General features: G+C 37.6%; 1 protein-coding gene across 1 annotated transcript in view; it reads right to left on the bottom strand.

Moving 5' to 3' along the window:
* Positions 1-9,459: 9,459 nt before the first annotated feature.
* Positions 9,460-10,812, bottom strand: part of EPM2A (EPM2A glucan phosphatase, laforin) — a 78,298-nt gene continuing 76,945 nt past the window's right edge. Inside the window, exon 6 of the mRNA XM_087939843.1 lies at positions 9,460-9,838. The gene's annotated coding sequence lies outside the window, so the exon portion shown is untranslated. The remainder of the gene's footprint in view (positions 9,839-10,812) is intronic.

Below are 10,812 nucleotides of genomic sequence, written 5' to 3'. Positions count from 1 at the left end.
AGTCATTCAGTGCCGTTGCAAGTTCAGACGGTCATTAAACAAATGATTGTTAATTAAGTCCCCCTGTAGCTGGAAACTGAGAGAAGTTGTATGACAGGGTTTCCCTTTATAGTAGAGAGTAGATATCACCGTGATCATTATATTCAAGGACAATGTAGTTCAGTTTTTAATGATATTTTTTATACTTAAAAAAAAAATCTTCTCAGAAAAAGTTGTATTTCCTCTCTGCTCTGTAATTGATTATTACTGCAGTTCTTTTGTGCCCTCACATACCTACTTAGGCATGAGCTTAAACCATGAGTTTTACCTTTTTCCAACATCATAGTTTTTTAAAATGTTCCTTATTTTAGAAAAGTTTTGTGGGTTCTAAGTTCCAATTAAAAAAGAAACGAAAAGAACTTGCCCTTTCTTACAGAGGGGCAATGCCTATTCAAATGTAAATAGGTATACCCTTTTCCTGTGAGATTGATTTCTGCATCGAAAAATATGAATTATGATATGGTCCCGGCAGTGCATATAAATAGAGAAACTCCTGTAGATCTAGCTTTATTTCACAGGTATTGGGTAGTTGTACCCATTTTTTTTCCAACAGAAGAAGAAAAAACAAGAAGGAAAGACTAGAAGAACTATGCTTTTTAAAAAGAAGACTTGGTTTAAAAAAATGTGCAACTCAGGCCAGAATGGAGTACTTTCCCCTCAAAAATAGATTAATATTGGGAATGCAGATGGGTTATTATCATTTATGCATTTCTGATTGCACATTTCATGCTCTGCAGAACCAGCCTTTTACTCCTTCCTGGCATACAAACCATTACACCCAGGAGCATTTCGCAGAAGAAGAGGCAGGGTAGAATAATCTTCATCATGTTCCACTGTGACTCATTAAGTTGGAGTAGAGCTATTGTGTGACAGTTTTCTGCTATTTGGGGGGTTTATTCTTTCCAAACTAAATTACTGTTGGAAAAAAAAGTGGGTAAAGGGGCCTTGAAATGGTCTCTTTGTTCAGCTCTCCGCTGTCCATCAACCAAATAATGATGAAGAGAATGATGCATGAGGACAAGGATGAAGATGACAAGGAGGAGGAGGAGGAGGAGGAGGAATGACTATCAGGTTAATGTTAACTCTTAGAAACTACACACATAGATTTTCTCCCGGACATCAACCAGATAGGTAGGTCTCCAAAAAAAAAAAAAAAAGACCAAATGTGTTGTTACAGAAACAGATAACCAAAGAAAAATTTAAAAATGGATCAAATTCATTTGGGGCTATGAAAAAAAAAATAATTCTGGGGAAAAAAAATTCCTCAGGAATTTCTCTACGGAGAAAGCCAGTAAGACAGCAGCTTAGAATGTCGGCAACTTCTTCATTCCAGCCTGTTCTATGCATGAGGATGGCCAGAACATGGAGAGTCTAATGTCCACAACATCACAGCATTGTTGTGCAAACTTTCCCCTATTCTATCTGCTTGCACTGACACTTTGCCTGCCCCGAAAGAGCAAAGAGAGACATTGCAATGCCACTTTCACAATCTGGATAAAAGTGATACTCTCCTAGTTGTGTGATCCAAAGTGGAGTGTTAGTAGTTTAGGTACCATGCGCTGGTTGTTTTCCTTACCTTGTTTAAAAATGTCTTTGTGAGATGAAACTGATTCATACATTCTCAAGTCCAGCTGTCATTTTTTCCATTTTTCTTTGAAGATACAGGACTAGGAACAACATAGCTTAACTACTTGCAGGTTTCTCATTTGAAGCCACTCTGTGCAAGCAAGTCCTGCTTTAATTATTGCAGGGTTTATAAGGGTATAATTGATGTGATGGCACCATTCACCGTTTTTATTACTATTTGATTCCTACATTTGTATGATCAAAAACAGTCCCATGATACCTATACGTTACTTTTTTCTATGTGTCCAGATTACATTTGAAATAAAATGAAGGGACAAAGGCTCAAATTTTCTTTCCTGGGGAACACTTCCTTCATCTATTAATCTGTTGAGAAATCTGTTCATGCCCGCCATCAGAGCCTATGTAATCCAGGGCTTGTTTTAAAAGAGAATGAAGTGTTTACCAGGTGGCACACTACATTTGTGAAATGTGGTGGTGAATCTCATCTCTCCGTCTCCTTCCATCTCCCTATCTCTCTCTCCCCCTCCCTCCCTCCCCCCCTCTCTCCTTATCTATCTATCACCCATCTCCCTCAAAAAGGGGCTCATTAAAGCTCATTGTGGTGCCTTATATGTATTATTGTCCTTGAAGTGCTCTGTATAGCATTTCAGGGTAAACTTACATGTCAGTGCTGATTCATTGCATGTGTATATATGAATTGATTCCACAAGAATATACTGTATGTTAAGAAGATCCATATTTGTTACTTGTTGATTTGTTTTCAAATGCTTGTATCGTTTGGTGAACAACATTCAGATTCCCACATTCAGGCAAATCTTTCCAATTGAAGTAAATAAAACATTTAAAGCTTAAAAATGTTTTAAAACAGTTTTGCATTGTAAATGGGAAGAAAAAATCACATCTGACCAAAATGGAAGTTTTGTTGACTTCTAAATCTAAACAAAGATGCCTATATCTTGACTATGGTGTTTTGCTGTATTTTCTAGTTACAGTTTTTGTTTTAGCAGATAGCTTGAAAGTGAATACTTTTTGGAAACCTTGTTCCTTCATTTCAAGTGATTTTTTTTTTTTGCAACAGTTGCTTCTGAAAACCAGCCAATTTGCTGAAAAGAGTGGTTGCTTTGATATCAACCTATAATTGTGCCGTATTTCAAAACTGACGACCAAAAAAACCTCACCAGAATGCATGATGCTAAACTTCCTGTTGAACTTCCCATCCTGGATTTCAAAGGCAGTCCAGCTAATATGCAGTGGCAAGCCCATGTCAAAATCATACAGAAATTATTGGCAAGACAAGGACAATAAGACTTCTCTGACAGACCATCTGCTTCACCGTGAAGCATTCATGCAGCTCAAGTCTGTTAGTGCCTCGACTATTAATGAGGTGTTGTGCTGTACTTCCCACACCTTCCTCCTAGTGGAACACAACAGCAGTGACTGATAGAGCATCAGGAAGCGAATTTAGGTGGATGTGGCTTTCTTTTCTGTTGCTTTGAAAATATGAAGATAGATTTTAAAAATGAAAAAGAGACCAAAACACATCCTGATTGTTAGATCGGGTAGATCGGGTTCATTGAGACGCGAGACTCACAGTGAACAGTCAACTCTTTATTTAGTATTTAGTTCGGAACAAAAACTGCGAGCCGCATGGCTTTTCTTATAGCACTGGCTGGTGGCTCGGCGGCCAATCACAGCGCTTTGAATCTCCTGCGACCGGCTCAGCCAATTGCGGTAGACCCTTAGCGCACCAATCACAGTTGTGTAGTCAGCCAATCAGGTTGCGGTCTGTGTGGACCAATCAGAGTTCAGGATTTGGAGAATGTTAATATAGAACACCAATTGCTCAGATTATGTTTCTAGGTAGCATAAATTGAGTGGGGACAAAAGTGGGTAAAATCTCCCAGCCAATTTGAACTGAAGGAAACCTATGCAACTGCTCCCTATATATTGTTAAAAAGAGTTTCAAAGGGTGAGGGAATCTGAAGATGAAGGTCTCCAACAATTGCAGGGATGAGAAGAGAAAAGGCCAATTGGTGAGCAGAAATTTCTTCACAGGTCTTTGAGTTTTGCTCTGACATCTTTGATTTCCTGTCTGAAAGAAATTAGTTGGATTTTTCCATTGGTTTTGTAATGTTGCCCTCTTTTAGTTGTTTCTATAATTGATTCCAACCAAGCTTGCTAAAGAGAGATCCAACCTAGAAGTTAGGAGAAATATGTTGACAGTGAGACCAATTCATCAATGGAATATTTTCCCTTCTGGAATTTTGGGTGTTCCACCACTGGAGGTTTTCAGAAATAGAGTGGACAACCTCTTGACTGGGGTGGTATCAGGCTCCTGCCTTGAGAAGGCTGTTGGAATAGAAGACTCCCTTCCAGCCCTATGCTTCTAAGTTCCATGTGACTCTATAGCAGGGTCTCCAACCTTGGCAACTTTAAGACTTGTGGACTTCAACTCCCAGAGTTCCTCAGCCAGCAAAGCTGAGTATCTTCCTGGCTGAGGAACTCTGGGAGTTGAAGTCCACAAGTCTTAAAGTTGCCAAGGTTGGAGACCCTGCTCTATAGCCTGGAATAATTGACCTTAGAAGAATGATCAAGAGTAGGAATTTATTCATATTAATTTAAATCTTAATATTTAAATAATACATTAAAATGAAATGGAACAGGCTCATAAAGTTGATAGAAGCAGTTATCCAGACCATTAGATCTAAAACAGTCTATTTTTCGTTGGATCAACTTGGAATAAGTGTCCTGTGGATTCTTATGCTAGAATAATTTACAGCAACATTGGAGCTCATTTTTTTTTCTGGATGAATATCAAGATCAAAAGGAAAAATACAGGAAATGTGGCTGGTTTGGTAAATGTGAATATTTCCTCAAAACTGATAAACTGAAATTGTTTTCATAGCAATGTTGTTTAAAAACCACCTTTAAAACTTTTTATAGCATATATGAGTGTGTGAGTGTGATCTAAATGACCATATACTGTACTCTTTAATTTTTTTCTCTTAATTAAGTGAAAATGGCAAATAATTGTTCACCCAAAAGTCACAAAATCATTTCCCCCAAGTTCTTTGTTTTGTTTCCAAGATGATGCTTTTTTCCTGCAAATTTGTAACAGCCTGCAAAAGCTAATATCTGAAAGAGGAGCTTCTGTCATTATAGCTAATGGCTGTTATGCTTAGTTTGTTATTATTCATTTGCATCGGGTTGTCTGAAGCTCTTGGAGGTATTTAAAAGAGTTATAGCCATTCAGTTTTGCCTCTCTCAGAATCATTAATTTTCTGTTCTGGGAAGGCATTAACATTTTAGTGCAATTTGTTCCTTTGATTTATGACCACAGATAAAACTCTCCTTCCCTTCCCCCTTCCCTTCCCTTCCCTTCCCCATAGGATTTGCATTTAAAAAAAGAATCTGTTGATATGCTCCAATACTATATAGTATTACAACATCCCTATTAATAGTGACTACATAGTTTTTCAATATCTTGATTTTTTTCGTACATTGTTATAGCAGCACCTACACAATTCACCACCTGGATTGTGATTACGGCCAGCAGATTGGGATATAATTTTCTTCTGAGGCCTATATTAGGTTTCAGGAACAACCATATTTCTCTTCGGCATTCGGCATCATTTACAATAAAGTGTTGCTTTTGATTCCTTGCCTCAGGAAGGAAACAAAATAATGACATGATTTGAGTAGTAAAATTCCTAGAGGAATTCCTAGAGGAATTTTGGTCAGTGTTGACATTTGACCCTTCCACCATTGTCAAGGTCAATGCCTTCAAGAGGACTTCTTAGGAAGAGCTACTGTTGTATCAATAAATTCTCTCTGCTTGTATCTATTTGTTTTGTTCTGTGTTCTAGGCAAGGACATGATGCTGAAAACTGTAAATAATGTACCCAAGTAAGCCCATGGAAAAGCCCATCATGCACTGGGAGTAAACAGTCTTGATGATGAGCACCACATGGCCTGCACTGGCAATTTTTCTTTGGCTTCCCTTGATTTGAAACCTACTCCTTTGGAAGACCCCATGGTGAGTGGCCTGAATCAAGAAAAATATCACCCAAACCAATGATCACAGAAGTCTTCATCCCATTCTCAACTATGGAAAAGGTCCCATCCATTCTCAGGAGACATACAGACATCACCACAACAAACCCCATATAAAGAGAGTGTCTCTGGCATTGACCACTTTTTAAGGGCTACTGCAATTTTCAGATATTTGAAGAATTGCCATATAGAGAAGGGAGTACATTTGTTCTTTGTTATCCCAACCCTAGAATTAATGGCTAGAAATTATAGGGAAATTAACTCGGCTTAGATATTAGAAGGAATTTCCTAATGGGAACAGCTAGAACCTAGAACCATGGCATGGCTGGCTCAGGAATTTTGGGAATTCAAGTCGACTAATCATAAAAGGGCCACAGTTTCCCACACCTGACCTAGTGGGTTATATTGCCCTATGTAATGGGATCTTCTCCTTCACTGGAGATCTTCAAATGGAGTCTGGGTAGCCATCTGTCCAAAATGATTTAGTAGATCCTGCACTGAATAGAGGGCTGCACTAAATTCTGAAATGCTTTAAAATGTTATTATTCTATTACCTATCTTATTTGCTACCTCCCTATGTTTTCAGTCTGAAAAATAAAAGCCACTTTCCTCTATGAAGCATTTTTCTTGAAAAATGTTACCAATGTTATGGACCAAAGCTATTTATCCTCGTTTGTTTTTGTGGGTGGTTTTTCTTGTAGTTCTCGTAGCGTTTCAGTCTTTCTTCTTTTTCTTTGAATTTCAGGAAAGGTTCAGCCATTAACTGTATCTCTCAGAAACAAATATCACTAGGTTGGGTTAAACTTATTCTAGGTAAGTTCATGGAATGGTAGCTCAGAGGCATCATGTCTTTGCAATACACAGGTGCATAAATATACAGTACATTTGCCTCGACTGACCTTTCTCTGAACTAGTCAAAAAGATCCAGAACCCTTCAGTGAATTTCTCATTCTTTTCAGGTGGTATGATTAGGTCTACATCAGTAGGCCTCGTTCACTTGACTGAAAATAGTTGTGAGATTAAAAATAACAAATCATGTTTCCAAGATTGACACATAAGGCCAGACTTTTCATGAAACATAATTCTGTTTGTGAAGACAGAGAAGGAAACTAAAGTCAACTAAAGTGGTGGGATTCAGTACCGCTTTTTTTAAAAAAAGCAAATATATATCACATAGATTTAGTGGTTAAGGTGCAAGGCTAGAAAGTGGGTTAAGTGAGCTCTAGTCCCACCTTGGACACTAGGTCACCTTCTCTCAGTCCTAGAAAGAAGGCAAGGGCAAACTGGGGAAGGAGGGTGTGCGTTGCATTCTGGGTGCTGGCTTGCAAGTGTGTGTGAGCTGGCACGTGCACAATTTTTGGCACAGGAGCCCCAAAAGGTTAGCCACCCCTGGCCTAGAATCCAGGGGATTCTGGAAGCCAGCTGAGTGACCTTGGGCCATTCATTCTCACTCAGCCCAACTCACCTCACAGGATGGTGTTGTGGGGGAAATAGGAGGAGGAAGGAGCGTTTTATATATTTGCCATATTGGGTTGTTGGTAAAATAATAAAGGTGGGATACAAATCTAATACATAAAACATAAAGTAAAACTACTTCTGAAACCTTTCCCAGAAAACTGCAGGGATTAGTCAAGGCAATTGCCAAGACTCAACACTGGCTCGTGGCATCCCCCCCCCCCAAAAAGCACAAAGAGACACTGCAAATACTAAGAATGATAAAACGTTCATTCTGGAAAGGATATTGTAATAGAATTGAGCTGCATGTTTCCAACTTAATCCTATCCCTACCTAAGAGGTAAATCCCATTGAATTCAAAGATATTTTCCCCAGGGTAACTGTGCACAACATTGCAGTCATGTAACACTACACTTACATATATACATAGAAGCAAAGCCTGCTAAACTCAGAGGGATTTACTGTTAATAAGTAAATCCTTCAAGGTAATCTGCTCCTATGAAAAACCAGTGCTGACAAATTATAAGTTTTATGCCATTTAAAGAATGGCAAAAATGCCACGGTTAAGCACATAAGGATATTCACCACATTAGAACCTGGATATAAGCCAAGGCTAATAACAAACCTGGGAGGTAAAAGCCATTTGCTTTAACTGCATGCTAGAATAGGATTTGTAATTTATTAAGGTCTCACCAATCAGTGCATGCTGATCAGCAATAGAGAAATATGCAGCCAATTCATAAACTCAACTGGACTGGTGCCTTTTCCAATTCACACGAATGAAGAACTGACTTGGTGGGTATGATCTTCAAGGATTCATCTGTAGTTCTGGCAAACCATGTGTTCTGCAAAGCCATCTCCTGAAAAGTTCAGAGGCAAGCCAAGACCTTTTAGATTTTAACCATCAGGAAAATGTGGAAAAGAAAGAGAGAGGTTTCATAGGATGTACTTCTGACAAAATGATACTTAAAAGCACACCACTGTGAATTCTGAACACATGCAGTGGAAGATTAAAGTACTTTTGAAGCACTCCAAGATTTCTTGGAAACAAGTTGAGCCATTCAGGGGCTTTTCCAAGAGGCAACTGGATTTTCTGTTTTTTCTTTGAAGACATTTCGTTTCTTATCCAAGAAGCAACTTCAGCTCGGAGCTGAAGAAGCTTCTTGGATGAGAAGTGAAATGCCTTCAAAGAAAAAACAGAAAATCCAGTTGCCTCTTGGAAAAACATATTTGGGACAGCTATGACCTGGATGACTGAGAATCTCCACAGAAACTCATGATTACTTTCTCCTGATTTTTTTTTTTTTTAGAATACATGTTTTGCATGAAGAGGCTCTCAGGTTCATTGTCCAGCTCGGACCAGGACATTCCTGCTAGACAACCTGATTCACTACAGCTACCGGCACCTATCATATCGTCTTGGCCCTTTTCTTCTTCTACTTTTTCAGGCACATCTTGATGGGCACAACCATTGGGCTCACTTACTCCCTGCTATGCTAATCTTCTCTTTGCACTTAGTGCAAATGATTTAATGTCTGAATTAAATGGAGGAATAAAACAAGTCTACAAAATAAATACCATTGGATCAAATAACCTCCCCCTCACTATAACCATTGCTAGTGGTGCTCCACTAATATAAGCTTCCGGCTACAGTGAGGTAGCTTTTCATTACATGGCATGCTTATGAAAGGGAGTATTAATTTGATCTTCAACTAATAGAAGAAGCCCAATGGTAGAATTATACTGTTAATTCAGGAGCCTGTGGTTTATAATAAAAAACATGAATCAACTCCTAGCTGTGCCTTTAAAATGTTTTTTTTAATGTTTCACAATGTTTAATCAATGCCTATTTATTTAGAGTCAAAATTTCTGTAATTTTTGGTTTGAACTATACTGTACTGTACAGTGCTATATTATACCATAGTAGGTTGAATGGAAAAAAGATAGAAATATCACACATGGGTTATGCTTCCTAAGGAATGTCAGTGTCCAAAACTAAAAAGCAAAGATAATCTTTCAGAGTAAATAATATTGCCACTTTTAAAGATTGCTCCATCATCACACCTAGGGAATTTTGTTTTTAATCAGAGGCTTGAAAGCCACCAAGAAATAAGAAACCTTTGTGGCCAATGAAAATGCTGATTGTGATCCATTATATGAGCAAAATACTTGGCTTTCTTGGTCCGAAGGCTTCTGCAAACCTGGGCCCAAGACCTTTTCCATATTTATTTATGGAAATTTCATATTTGCTCTTCTTCAACTGTTAGTAAAACAGAACTGCGGACAGTATTTCTTCCACTGTTTTATGGAGACTGGTTCTATTTATTTATTTATTTATTTATTTATTCAATTTCTACAGCTGCCTATCTCAGACAAGTGACTCTGGCTGGCGAACCATTATAAAATCAATTAAAAAACAGTTTTGCATTTGATGAGGGAAGCAATACGGTACTGTTGACATTAACTGACTTTTATTACCTGAACCTAGTGCCTCTCTTGCTACAGAAGCTGTTACGTTTCTGCTTTAAGAGATTTTCTACTCATATTACATACGTTCAGATCATTAAGTTACTTCATGAATTAACTTTAATGAGACTGATACTATAATCCTATGTTCTTAGAAGTAAGTCTCATCAAACAGGCAGCTTTTGTCATGATTAACTTTCTCCATGATGGCAGTCCAAGCATATTTAGAATCTTAACTCTGAAAAAAAAAAAAGCAATGTTACATATTCACCCATTGCCTTTTCCCATTTTAGTGTCAATGCAAATTTCATGCAAATTTTCAAAGTGAAAATGAATCTGAATATCTTGCTCTTGGTACTTATTAAATTGCTCTCTGCAACTTTAATGTGGTATTTTGAATAATTCAAAACACTGCCTTTCCCCTTAAATGCTAGGTTGCTTCCCAAATGGATGAAAAATCTGAGATCTATGGTAACATGTCAAAATGTCATTGTTCAGTGGCATATTCACATATTTTTATAATTAGAACTATGAATTTAATTTACAGTATTTCCTGTTATTATTTTTTAAAATATTTCATGGATAAACATACACAATGCACAAATTCTTACTTTAAAATCTTACATGAGGAACTGGCCAAAATGTACCAAATTTGTGTTTCAAATAGTATATAATACTTGTTATTTACTCATTGTACAGCCTTGCCGACCCAATTAATCCAGAAGCTGTTAACAAATAATAGAAATTAATTGAAGCCTTATGTAATTGTGCCTCATAGTGATGATAATTAAACCACACGGGCTTATCATAATGATGGGTAGGAGGTTTGTTACAGTTGAAATTTAATGAGATTGATCATAGATGTTCTCAGGGATGACTTTAGCATATCTCATTACCTGATGAAACAGTTTCATCCTCCTACATAGTTGTTGAAATAGGGACAAAATTAGTTTCTTACAGAATTAATTTCTTTATCCATTTTCTCCATTAACCATGGAGAATACAGTTATATTAACCATTTACTGAACTTCACTAATAGTGTGATAATGAGATCAGACTGTCATCTGTCTTGAGATTAAAGCACAGGCTGGTAGAGGGAGAAGCAATTTTTCCCCTTAAGACTTAAACTCCAACCCGTCATGGTTTTATAAGTCCTCATTAGGATCTTGAACAGGGCTTAAAAGGGAACAAGTATTCAATGCAATTCTTGGC

This window comes from Pseudonaja textilis, chromosome 1, assembly GCF_049901715.1.
Source record: "Pseudonaja textilis isolate UNSWEBS1 chromosome 1, rPseTex1.2, whole genome shotgun sequence".
NCBI lineage: Eukaryota > Metazoa > Chordata > Lepidosauria > Squamata > Elapidae > Pseudonaja > Pseudonaja textilis.
The sequence above is the reverse complement of the archived record's forward strand: the minus strand, read 5'-3'. Positions and strand labels throughout refer to the sequence as shown.